The sequence below is a fragment of the Ctenocephalides felis genome, unplaced genomic scaffold (genome assembly GCF_003426905.1).
Source record: "Ctenocephalides felis isolate EL2017-DRISC unplaced genomic scaffold, ASM342690v1 CF-g0.4_SCAFFOLD_01492, whole genome shotgun sequence".
Taxonomy (NCBI): Eukaryota; Metazoa; Arthropoda; class Insecta; order Siphonaptera; family Pulicidae; genus Ctenocephalides; species Ctenocephalides felis.
Window position 1 is genome coordinate 23977110 of NW_020537646.1, and position 14578 is coordinate 23991687.

General features: G+C 29.1%; 1 pseudogene; it reads right to left on the bottom strand.

Annotated features, from left to right (window-relative positions):
• LOC113371067 overlaps positions 1-14578 on the bottom strand; it is a 96587-nt pseudogene that overhangs the window by 12121 nt on the left and 69888 nt on the right.

Genomic DNA, 14578 nt, shown 5'->3' on the forward strand with positions numbered 1-14578 from the left:
AAGAAGATTTATAACCAGCAATCACCTTGATTCTCACGATGTTGCTTTCGAGAGATAAAAAAAGACAGTGTTTGAAAATCTATAACAGAAGATTTTTTTCTCATCGTTAGTTTTTTTTTGTGTTATTGCATTTCTGTTTAGGTCTTGTGAACTTAAAATGTTTTTAGGTATACGCTATTTGTTTGTTCAGATGTTTGTTTCAAGTTAGTATCGACAGTTTTTCTTACATAACCTTATAAGAACTTACATGTGGGTGAGGTAAAAAAATCAACTAAAATTTTACTCTGGTAAAATAATAAATAACTAGTTGGTTTGGTATTTAGCCTTGAGGCAAGTTACATGAACTTCCCGATATGTGTAAATAATTGACTTAATCAAAAAAGTGTAAATAATATACTTCATCAATCCTACTTTAAAAAACGATAATAATTTTAGTAAAGTTTGACGAATTTTTAAAATTAAACTACTTGTCGTAATGCCGTAATATTACAGTAAGTTCTATAAGACCATGATGTATATCCAAAAAAAAGTTCCATGAAATCGGCTTAAATTTTTTTTTCAACAGTTCATTACAAGAAAACGGCTCGGTAGATTTTCACCTAAATTAATCAGTACCATCCCCAACTAATATCTTTCGAACAGTTTTTGATTTTTAAAATCGGTTCGGTAGGATGAGCTTAAATATGGACGAAAGTTTAGCACTTTTTTTTAAATTGCAAAAAGAAACGGCTTGGCAGATCGTCGCACAAAACTGACAAACGATAGTCCTCACCGAAATACATCAAATGGCTTTTAAATTTCTGAAATCGGTTCAGGCGCTTTTGAGAAAACGTCGATCAAAAGTCTAATTTTGACAAATGTCAAAAAAACTATACCAATTTTTGCAAACTTTGACGAATTTTTAAAGCTAAACGAGTTGTCATAGGGCCGTAATATTTAGTATGACCTAGAAAACTATGGTATCTACCGTCAAAAAAAAAATCATAAAAATCGTCGAATATTTTTTTTTTAAAACGTTATTACAAAGAAAACGGCTCGGCCGATCTTTACCAAAAACTAATCAGCACGATTCCCAATCAATATCTATCGAATGGTTTTGAATTTTCAGAATCGATTTAGAATTGCGGGCTAAAACGTGGGCGAAAAATTTTTCACTTTTCTGCAATTTACAACGAAACGGCCCGGCCGATCGCCGCACAAAACTCAGAGACGATAGTCCTCATCGAGATACATCAAATGGCTTTAAATTTTTAAAATCGGTCCAGTCATTTTTGAGAAAACGTCGATTTACGGCAAAAAATCTGTTCACATACACACACACACACACACACATACACACACACACACATACTTTTTCAAATTTGGTCTCATCGATTCAGAATGGCTTGAAACGTCGAGAAAAACATAAAATTAGCGAATCGGATTTTTTGATGAAAACATAAACTTCTCCTTCGGGAAGTTAAAAAAATTAAGATGGAGAAAACAATTTTACGTAATATAGATAAAATAAATATTAATTCCAAATCTACTGATGAATATTTCTGACAAAATACCAGCTGAAGGTTATATACAGTGATTTGATTGTAAAAATGTACCCAAGAAATTTGTATTTGCATTTATTGAATAAAGTAGCTATTATTTTGTGAAATCCCTTTGAAATTGAAAATAAGACATTTGGCCTGATTTCCACGCTTATAGGGTAAAAACAATTAGGTAGCAAATTACAAAAAAAACAGAAAAACATTTCTACAATGATGAGTTAGCTGGGAGTTTTACTAAACATAGTCAGATAGTTGTATGTTTGATATACGTATTTGTTTGGTTTCCACAAATATAATTGCTCAAAGTCAGATTGCACTTTTGTGCGCCACCTTAGCCTGTTATTTTAAATCAATATAAATTTTATTGATAAATATAGTTTAAACTTAATAAGAACTTCAATGGGTTTGTTATAAAAATATGTTTTTAACCACTATGACTTAATTTATGAAACCATTTGAAGTAACTGATCCAAATATTGATCAGAGGTAAAAAGCAAGAGCAGGAGTAATAGATTACTTTTTGACTCAATAACTTTTAATAGACTACAGTAGCAAACTATATTAGATGTCCTTTCGGAAAAACTCAAAAAACTGGAAGCACAGAATAGGCCCATAACATTGAATTGGGTTTTCACAAGTACATTGTTCGTATAATCTCTCTTCTGCACTGCAAATTCAGTGAAGTTAATAAATTTTATACAAGCCTATCTTGTTCTGTCCCATTATTAATATATATATATATATATATATATATACATATATATATTTATATACATATAAATATATATACGTATACAAGGTTATATACTATGGGTATGTTTACAGTATATACGGATAGCTTAATAAATTATTGCCTACATAAATTCAAAGAATAAATTTTATATTCATTCAGCCATCCGTTTTTTCTCTAGAATTCTCTCATGGGCAACGCCTAGTTTTTGCATAGATTTTCATCCATGATATTTTATATTCCGCGTATATCACTTTGTCAATGTCTTTTACATACCAGGAAATATACAGACGCGTTAGACCACTGCTAAACCTCGAGGGATTTATATTTTCACTAACACCCGTTATTTGTCAAAAATCATTTTAGTATATTATGCTACGTTTCATATTTTATTATGCTTATTTTTCTGCGCTCTATTGAAAATGCTGAGCAAATTTATACAGTTAACTGTATAATACTTACTAAGTTTTGCTACTGAATTGCATTAAATAATTTCACAAACTTGTAAGAGTTAGACTTGAGTCGATTAGGAGTCATTAATATTGAATTTTAAGTAGATTCACTTTTAAAAGTAACAAAGACTTTTATTGATATTTTAAAGATAGAGCAAATTTCTTTAAAAAAAAATTCAATACCTGACGTTTTTAACGAAATTTGTTCACCTGTTTGATTAGCAGTAATTGGCATTTATTTTTCTCTAAAAATTTAGTTTCGCATTTTATTCAAAACATTGACTTCAAGAACACTTCTTGTTTATTCAAAACCATCCTCAATTTGAGTTGATGATACTTTATAAACATAAAATTTACCAGAATTAAAATGCAGTGCAAAGTAAATTACGTATTTATGATTTTATGTATCTACAGAAGTAAATTACAATTCATATTATGAAATATTTTTATTTATATATCAATTACTGCTGCTAATTTAATATTGTAATGACAGTGAAAATGATACTCCATAATTAAGGAATAAGAAATAGAAAACATAATTAATAATAATTATAAGCAAAATATAAAAGAAGTATAGCAAACTTTGAGACAAAAAGAAAATAGAGTGCGTTTTTTTAAAGTAGTAAGGATTGGCCACTATAAAGATTTTTTTTATTGTTTGAACCAATATCTTTTATTATATTTTTTATGATTCGTGATCAAAGAAGATAGCCTTAAATTTTACACTCCTACCACACAGCGTTTTTTCGTAATAGTCAATTTAGTAATCAAATAATTTTTATCCTGCGTTCAGTAAATGAACTAAACTAATGAAATATGAATGTTTTTCTCTATAGTTGGATGAAGATTTTTTTAAACTTCTGCAAAAGCTTGAATTTAATTTAAAGAAAGTTATTTTTATTTATGGGTTGAAAATTACCAAAGTTTTTGAAATCTCACTCGATTCGCTAGACAAACTTTCAGATTAGGATGACTTTTGCAATGATTATGGATTATAAACATTTATATGTAGCATGCTTTGTAGTGGGTAAACCATCAATATTATCTGTGGTAGCTGCCTCTTTCACTAAATACCGCATACTTCCACGTTCACAATCGGTTAGTTTTTATACTAAAAATTTTCTAAAAATATTTTTTGTGGCTGAACAACTCTTGCTGGGTCTGCTAGAATATATATAGTGCGCAATTCGATCAAACTTCGTGTGGAAATAGCATGGAAAAATTTTTGAAACTTAGCGACAAATGAATTAAAAGTGAAATTTCGTGTCATTTTTATTGAAAATTCGTGTCATTTTTTATTGAAAATTCGACGCTCTGCAAAATTTTTGAAAATTTTTTCAGGCTAGCTTCATACAAAATGTTGATTGATTTGCGCTCTACCTAAAAGACAATATTAAGAACTAAAACTTTCAGAGAATTGCTTGCTATCAATTTGAAACCATTTGAGCCCTGAAAGTCGAATATGTCCATATTAAGGACCACTCTGATATATATATATATATATATATATATATACCTGTAATATTTAAATGTATCTATATATATTTCATATTCACCGAATTCCTAATTAATGCCGGTGTGAATGATTGACGATATCAAAGTTTAAAATATATATTGCTTCTGCCGAATTCCGACAAAAAATGCTTTTACAAGGGAATGTATCCCTTCGTTTCCCGTTGTTGTTATTTTTTGCGAAGTTTCATCAAGCGGTGACAAAAGAAAAGACGAAAGTGGCTGCGATACAACGATGCCTCTTGATCACTCAAGGAGACGATGGGCGAGAAATACTTCAAGTGCTGAGAATCAGCAGTGAAAATCGAAATTGAAATTTTACTTGAATATTATTAATCATTATAATAGACATATGAACGCATTTAAAGTAATTTACGTGTTTTTAAATAGAACTACATTTTTTTTAAATTAGAAGAAATTAAAAGAATAAAATTAAACTAGCTGTAAGTGGAATTCTGTCTTGAGGCAATTATGGCATCGTGCCTTGAGGCAAATTGCTGGAACTTCCCGCACCGTAACGAAATGTTCGAGGAATATTGAATGTTTTCAAATATATTATTATAAATATTGTAACATTGTCTAATATTTATAAGAATTATATAAACCGAATTGCAGAGTTGAAATTATTTCTAAAGTATATTAGAACTATAGTCAGAATTAAAAATAAAATCTGAAATATTTTCGATATACAAAATACTAAAAAAAAAAAAAAAAAAAAAAAAAATCCAAAATCAATTATTTTGTTAAGACAAGCAGAAAGTTCTTTGAATCATTTAAATCGGACGCTTAGTTCTCTCAAAAACTGCCATTTTTTACATAATTAGCTCCGTATCTTCGAATGGCTGGGCCTGCCTTTGCCAAAAACTGATAAACACTTCTTCCAATCATTACTAATTCAATGTTTTTTAGATCATTCAAATCGGATACTCCGTTCGCTCAAAAATTCGATTTCTATTTTCTGCACTCTTTGCTCCGTATCTCCGAAACGGCTGGACCTGCCTTTGCCAAAAACTAATCAGCTCTTTTCCCAATCAATAGGAATCGAATGTTTTTTGAACCATTCAAATCGGTTGATCCGTGCGCCCTAAAACGTGACTGGAAATTTGTATCCACACATACATACACACACACACACACACACACACACACACATCCATTTTTTCTGAGGTATGCCAAAACGTTCAGAAACCTTCAAAACGTCGAGAAATGTAAAAATTTTCAATTCCGATTTTCGGCCCATTACAATAACTTACCCTACGGGAAGTTAAAAAATTATTCTGCCATCTGTATATAGAATTGTATTAGGAGTAAGAAGAAAAAAAAGATTTTGCTGATATTAGAAGAAGAGTGAAGGAAAAAATGGAATGGAATAAAGATAGAAGGTGTATAAAGTTAGAAATGTCATATAAGAAAAAGAATTGAAGAAGATAAGGAAAAAAATTAAGAAGCAAATAGAATAGGATAATAGATTGAATATTATATAAATACTAGCATAGAATGTAAATAAATAAAAATGTTGTAGGTTGCTAAATGCTCAGAGTAAGCAAGACCAAATAAAAAAAAATTAATGCTGACAAGTTGTTTACAATTCGTGATTTACAAATTAGTAGATACCCCAGTGGCGTTATTACAAGACAAGAAAATAGAGAACATTCTGAAGAATTGTTAATTGCAAGCAATACTATTATGATTTAGCGCTATCCATTTTTGGTTTTAAAATATATCTTTTTAAAATGCCATATGCACTGAATAAATTGACATGTTTATTCAAGTTTATTTGTAAGAAGTCAAGTTTTTATTGGAAATCAATTTTTTACTTAAGGTAATTTGAGAATAAGTCCAATGGTGGCCTTAATCATTTTTTTTTAGTATTTTTCGATATTGTTTTTATTTTTCATATTTCTTGAACAGTTCAATTTTAAGAGCCCTGTGAGCTGTTGCTATCAACTATTTATTTACTATAATGAGGTACTTAATATTTTTGTTTTGTAGAAGGTCTGTTTATATTTGCAAAATTCTTATTTTTAGATTGATTGTGATACTAAATATAATCTTTGAATTTCATACAGAAATTTAAAAAAAAAAAACTATTTTTACAAGTAAACATATTTTTATTTCGAGGTGGTTATCGATCCTGGAACTTTAGGTTGCAGGAACAAAGCGCTTACCGAGAGACTAAAAATCCGCTTATAATCATGACTAATCTTCTATAATTTAATTTATCTTTATAATTGTCTTAAAATATTATCATAAATATAAATAAATGACGGTGGTTGCATTACTGAGAAAATTTTAAGATTTTTAGAATTATTATGGTCTTCTTCTTAAAATAAGTTACTTATTTTTCATCGGATTCAAACGTATTTTCATATTAAATCACCATAAATTTTATTTAAATTATGTCGATTAGCTTATATAGTGTTTAATAAAAATTTATCTTTAACTACTATGACTGAAATTATGGATCAATTGAATAAAAATGATCCTAATTTTGACACGAACTGAAAACCCAGACGAAGTTTATAAATGCTTTATCGACTTACCAGAAACTTCTAAAGGTTGCATTGCATTTTGGGCAAAAAGACAAAAAAAAATGGAAACAGAATAGATGAATCAGTTTTAAAAGTATTATTATATTAATTTATATTAAATTATAAAGAAGTAAATATAAATCAAAATTTACATAGGCTCGTTATATTTGCGAAATTCATATGATTATGCTGTTTGTGATATTGAAGATATAATTTAATTTTTACGTATCAATGAAGAGCTAATTTTTCTTGGAATCGTATTTAGGATCTATATTTTCAAAAGGAATTCGGTATCGCTCTAGTTTAGAGGTTAACAATCCTGGAACTTTAAGATGCGATGAATGATAAGTAAATTTATTCAATGATTAATATATTATATACAACAAATATAGACAAAACTATTTCTAAAAAACAAACTATTATAAACAAATTAATCTGCTAGTATTCCTAATGATGCGGTGTATACATGGACCTGTCTCTTCTTGCCCATTGTCCTTGTAGATTTTTGTAACTATTAACACTATTACATGCTAGAAGTGAGTTCATGCCTCCTGAACAAGATTGTGAAGTTCGATCAATGGTAATATTACCAGCAATAAGTTGTTCTAATTTAAGTTGCAGAGATAAAGCCTTTACTAAGGAGACAAAAAGTTTACCTATATGATTGCAAACCATTTAAAAATTAATCTTTCTCCATAATTGATAGATATTTTTTTATATTGCCGAAATTTACGCAGTATTTCAACACTAAACAAGAAAAGGGATGCTTTTGAAGGGGCGTCACGAGGAGTTTGTACGGCTTGCAAAGTAAAAAAAACTGGAAGGATGGTTCTAAAAAGGCGGGAGTGAAAATGGTAGGGTACAGGAAGCCAGAACTTCAATCGAACGCCGGATGTATGTAAGAAGTAAGAAGAAAGGCTTTGTAAACGTTTCCTCTTTACAACATTATAAAGCACTGATATTGGAACAGTACTTTCCTGTGCAGTTTACTTTAATTACGTTCTTGTTGAGATCTCTGAGAACTACTTCGAATAAAAACGATAAAGTATATGACAAAAAATCAATAAGTAGGGTACTTGCACAAGTAACTTTTATATCATACCGAGTAATAAAATATTTATTACATATTTTATTGATACTGCACGCACACGTATTTTTGTTTTTGTTGAGTATTAAAAGTTATGACCGAGTTAAATGTTTTTGTCTTACTTTCTACGATAAGCGTGGGGAAAAATATTGTTGGTTTGACTATATATGTCAATGTTTTCTTATTGAGCCTTAACACATAAAAGTTTTGAGGAATGTCCAAATAATGTACTTCTTAAAAAAAACTATATACAATTTTGAAAATCATTTTCAGCGTTTACTAGTATTCTACTTGAAACAATGAAAGTCTGCTTTTACCTTGTTAAAAAGTAGAAGAAGAAATATTTATAATGTATATTTATCATTTTTATATATGAGCGTAGTATGATTTACTAGAGAAATTCAAATTTTTATTTAAAAATAAGTACTCTTTCAATAAAGCACAGTGACTGAGATTTTATTTCATAAAAGAAAACTCATTAACCACAAATAATATAGTAAAAGCAAATCTTAACATTGTGGCCTATAATATATTTTAGTTTGCTAAAAATCAGAGAAGTTGGAATTTATTGGTTTATTTGAATGTTTGTGTGACATAAGTAATATTTTTAATGGATTGATTATTCTATACTAAAAAGAACAGGAGCGTAACCACAAAGATGCCATTTGACTTTGAGCAATTTACACAATGTATCACAACAAATAACACATATCAAACAAACAACTATCAGACTGTGTCCAGTAAAACTTCCAACTAATTCATTTTGTATAAATCTTTTTCTCTTGCTGATTTTCAAAAATTTGTCACCTGGTCCTTTTTAACCAATAGATGGGGTAAAATAAGACTAATTGGTTGCAAACAGGTTCAATGTCTTATTTTTATTCTTAATGGGATTTTACGAAATAATAACTATATTATTCAATTATTGCAAAATATAAATTTTATGATTACATTTTTTGGAGAGATAACCCTGTATATAACCTTGATCTAATATTTAGTCAGAAATATTCAGAAGCAGAGTAGGAAAAACTACTCTTAATTTACTTCTTATAAACTTGCCTTTTTTAACTTAATTTACTTTTTAGTTCACTATTTTTTATTGTTCTCACCTTTGTCAGGGTAAAGGTTCAGTTGATCCTTTTTTCTGCATTCTTTTTTTACGCTTTTACACAGCTTATGTAAAAAAACTGTTGAATCTAATTCAAAAATAATAATTCATCTTATAAAATAATTAAATGATGTATACTTAAAAATTATATTATGGTCTCGTAAACTGAACAACAAAGCTCACTACCAAAAAAACTAAAAGCGACTTATATGCTATATAATAAAATACTTTTGTTATGGTATTTCAAACATTGCCGTTTATCTTCTGATAACAACGTTTTAAAAATGAAGTTGATAGGTGGTTATATATCTTTTTCCCTCTACTTTCAAATATTGTTAAAAAATTTTAACTTTACTTGTTTTTGAGATATCGGTGGTGGAGTTTTATATACCCGCGGACCTTCAAGCCCCGCTCTACCCTAATGCTTGGATAGTTAAGTTCTTTGCAAATCATACTTATCACAGTAAGCTTATGGATTCTATTAACATTAAAAAGAAAATTAAATAGTTCTCGAGCCTTACAAATTTTATGCATCTATCTTCCTCTACCTGACATAATAAAATAATTTCCTACCCTAGTATAGCTAGTCATAAGAAATTTATTCTATCTATACGCATCGTTAGAACCATTCACATCAGTTATCAAATAAATACTATCTATAATACACTTATTTATCAATTTACTTATTTTAAAGGTCTGATATAGCCACTCTAATAATAAATTATATCTGCTCCTTCGAGGCAATAAAGTATCCGTATGTAGTTATTTTTAATTGACTTTGTTAATAAACATTGCACCGGGCGCTTACAAATAGAATAATATAAAAGTAAGTGATAGTCAGAAATCTACTTTATCACATAATGAACGACTTCTATCAGAGTCTTGTGAGAATATTAAAAAGTATTGATTTTTCCTTTTAATAAAAGTATAAAAATACTATGTATCGTCGTACATATAAGCAGAGTAGGAAATCTTCTCGTCGCTTTGTATAATATGTTCAACGGGGATTTTGATGGAAAGCGCCATAGTGACAAAACGTAGTCGGATCATGTTGATTCCGCTCTCACACAAAGAGATCTGTGACGCGTACGGATGGAATAAATGTGGGCGCCATTTTCACGAGAGCTTTTGTACATATGTATGTATTTCTTTTCACCTGGCTTTGATAATCCGGGTAATTAGCGAGTAAGCATTTGTTATTAAGACTAAATAATTACGAGGAGTGTTACGCTAATACGTAGCACAACGTGTAAAATATATACCGAAAGTAGGTATATACTCATACATGCATAATAACAATAGAAATACTTTGAAGTGGCAAGATTATTCATTGAGCTTTGAGAGATGAAATAGTAAAATATAAAATAAATGTTATTAAACGTTATTATTTTTATATTCTATTTAATTTCCAAAATATACTTAATGAATCGCAATGATTACATTTAAAAATCTGTTGCTACAATTTATTTTTTGTATACTTCAAGACAGTGTAATATATTTAAAACAGGAGAGACTGGGTACGGTTATGCCACGTTTCTTTAATTAGCAAAAATTTTGTTCATTTACCAGTTAGCCGAGAAAAAGTTAAATTAGATGCTAATTTGGTCATTTTTCTAATTTTATCATTTGGGGAAATACTGAAATAAGGGCAAGTTCACACCCGCAAGACGGTAGTGACAGGCATAAACATGTGAAAAAACAATAGCTATAAACACCAAAATAGTTTATTTGTTGTCAGAAATATGTAATACAACACAACATGTTGTGTGACAAGATTGATTACAAAAGTGCATAGAAGTTCGTGATCCACCGAGATGCTGCCGAACTCTATTAAAAATTACACTTTGTTTATATTTTTGAAGAACCAGATATATTTAGATAATAGCTATATCAGACCGATTGAAAGATAAGTAGTTTAATTCTTGTATATTTAATTATTAAGATTTATAGATAATATGTTGAAGTTTGAATTAATACTTATGTTTGTTAGATGAAATTTGAGATATTACTATTTTGAGTGTTGATGAAAGAGTGATGTTACATAGATGTTTTTTAGATATTACTTAATTACAAAGATTTTATAATTTTATATTATTTTTTTAATTGGTTCGCTTTTGTGAGTTCAAGCGACATCCCATTACATTTTTGACCAATCAGGTATTAACCGTGATTCCGAGTTTCTTAGAAATATAGGCTGATTGCAGGATGATATATTTAGGGACAGTATGCATGATAATGAGAGGAATTATTTAATATTTCCAAATACTATAATAAGGGATGAAGGTTTATTGCTGCTATCCTGTATGAAAGTAATAAAATATATAATTAGACCAGGGTTGGGAGTGAGGCGTTAACACAACATGATTGTTTAAACAAAATTCATGAATATAATAATATATAACAAAGCATTTTTTAAAAACCAAGTTAAGAAATAGTGTCTAAAATCAATAAGGCCTATAATATTTATGGAGTGCAGTTTGACTGTCAACTCTATCACAATGCAAAGTTTCATGAAAGGACATTTTCTTGTTAGTAAAGTAAAGATATTTTTTTCTTTATTTATTTAATAAACAGGAAAAGACAAGAAATACATATCACAACCGTACGCACAAAATTTATTGCAACTATACCCAACGCACACTTTTGAAAACGTTTTGAAAACAAAGTGATCAATCTGTATACAAGTAAGAGTTATTATTAAAAGGAATTAAACACGAGAAACTAACTATTGACTCTTTAAAAGTAGTCTACAAACATACCTTATCGTCCTCCTTTTGAACTCTATCTCACAATCAATATAGTTTAGCTCTTATGGTGACTGTCACTAGCGTATCCTGGCACAACCGCACCCACTGTAACAAGATTGATATTTTTAGAAACATTCTGTTTCTATGACAATTGTTAAACTTATTTTAACATATTATACATTTTCATATCTCAATCAGGCGGGGGTGCCTGGTATAAGAGATTATGAATATGAATAAATTTATATATATATATATATATATATATATATATATATATATATACATCAAATTTCAATATCATCAATATAACTATTTTATAATATGACTTGCATATGATATTTTTTTATTTCTAAAATTGATTCGAATATTTCATTGTTAATGGTTGCAATTAATTGTAATACACGCTTATCTTTCAAATTATTTCAATTTTTACAACTGATTAGTGTTTAATTAAGTTATATTGAACCAAGATTACATACTAAAAGTCCCATCACTGACGAAATGAAAAAATAACGATAGAACACACGGATTGAGGTCGTTTCTGATAGAGCGAGCAGAAATCCTTATACGTTGAAGAGCACTTGAGTTGACCCCTAATCGCATTTAATTTGAACCGCGCCACTAGCACAGGAAACCGCATCGCACAGATATCACGACTGACCATCTTATAGTCATCGGGCTGATGTGTAGGAATGATAATAAAATATTTAAAATGTATGTCTGAAAAACTTTCTGTTAATTATTTAACATGAGTTTCAAGCCCACAATGTGTTTTTTATTTTCCACCAAATTATTGATATTTTTTTAACTTCCCGTAGCGTAAGTTATTGTAATGGGCCGAAAATCGAAATTGAAAATTTTTACATTTCTCGACGTTTTAAAGGTTTCTGAACATTTTGGCATACCTCAGAAAAAATGGATGTGTGTGTGTATGTATGTATGGATACAAATTTCCAGTCACGTTTTCGAGCGCACGGATCAACCGATTTGAATGGTTCAAAAAAACGTTCGTTTTCTATTGATAGGGAGATGTGCTGATTAGTTTTTGGCAAAGGCAGGTCCAGCAGTTACGGAGATAAAGAGCAAAGAGTACAGAAAATAGAAGTCGAGTTTTTGAGAGAACGGAGCATCCGATTTGATTGATCTAAAAAACATGCAATTAGTAGTGATTGGGAGAAGTGTTTATTAGTGTTTGGCAAATGCAGGCCCAGCCATTTCGAAGATACGGAGCTAAATATGTAAAAAATGGCAGTTTTTGAGAGAACTAAGCGTCCGATTTAAATGATTCAAAGAAATTTCTGCTTGTCTTAACAAAATAATTCATTTTGGAAAAAAAATTGTTTGAACTTTTTTTTTTAATTTTTTGTATATCGAAAATAATTCTAATATACTTTAAACAAGTAATTTCAACTTTGCCATTCAGTTTATTAACTGAATTATATTATTTTAATTCTTAAAAATATCAGACAATGTTACAATATTAATAATAATCTATTTGAAAACATTCAGTATTCCTCGAACATTTCCAGCAATTTGCCTTAAGGCACGATGCCATACACCCCACTAGTTCTTGTATGATTTTATAAGTGGTCAATCACAATATTGAATGATTCAATGTGACTATAAATCAATTTTTCATGACTTTGGAAAGGTTTTAGATCTAACGAGTTTACCACTTTTTCTTGCATCTTCGTGTCGATTATTCTTTGGATGATTTGGTAGATATTCACGATAAGTTCTTTGAGAATTTTGAAGGATTTTTAAGGATGCTGTTGCAAATGCTTAGTCAAAAGATTTATCGAAATAATTATATTGGCGGTTCAATAACTTTCAAACCTGCATGTATTAATTGGTAAAGTTAGATGAGATTGAAAATTATAACATTGAAATGATTAAAAAAAACTTGTTTAAAATCGCTAAATTGATATTTAGTATTAATATTCATTTATATTTATCATAAACTTATTATAAAATATTAATTTGCAAAGTTTGTTAGCTGTTGCATATAATAAGTCATAAAAAAATAATGGGGTTATTTGTTTGCGCTTCGACATGAAATGTTCTCAAATAATAAATCATGTAAAATAACAAGCTTTTATCAAACGGCATATTTTGCCAAAAAATTGAATTTAGAAAAAATGATGCAGCATCACAAGTTCTTTTAGATATAAAATCTATTTTTTTGGGTATCAATTGCATTGTAACAAAACAGTTTAACAATTCTTTCCAAAGGCGGTATTTACTTTTTAAATACACGAAATATTAGGTATAATATATATATATATATATATATATATATATATATATACATTTATATACTATGCCTAGTGCCCCTACTAAAAGCTCTACAGACATAGCTTTCATACTGAATTAAATGAACACGGATATGGGATTCCGGCGTATTGTTTCAACTTACGACCATGTATTAAGATATCATCGGATTTGAAAATTGCATGTTTCCATCGGCGTAGTTTAATTTAACTTTCTTATAATATTATACATAAAACTATGAATTTATTTTGAACTAATTTAGGGATTGGGATTCACAATACAGTTTACAATTTAAATTGAATTTGAAGGTTGACACTACGTTTGGATCATGTTTAGATCAAAGTTGGAAAATAAAACAAACTATTGCGTTAAATGGACTTTTTTGGTGTTTATTTTATACAAAATAAGTAGTAATATAAAAATAAGTCGGATTTTCCTTCCTGACGATATAATTCCAGAACGCACAAACCGATTTCGACGATTTTGCATTCGTTGGAAAGGTCTCGGACTCCGTGAGGTTTATAGAAACGAAAATTGAAGAAAGATCTCAACAGAAAAGCGGAAAAATCTTTTTACAGCGTTATCTCTGATACTCAGCA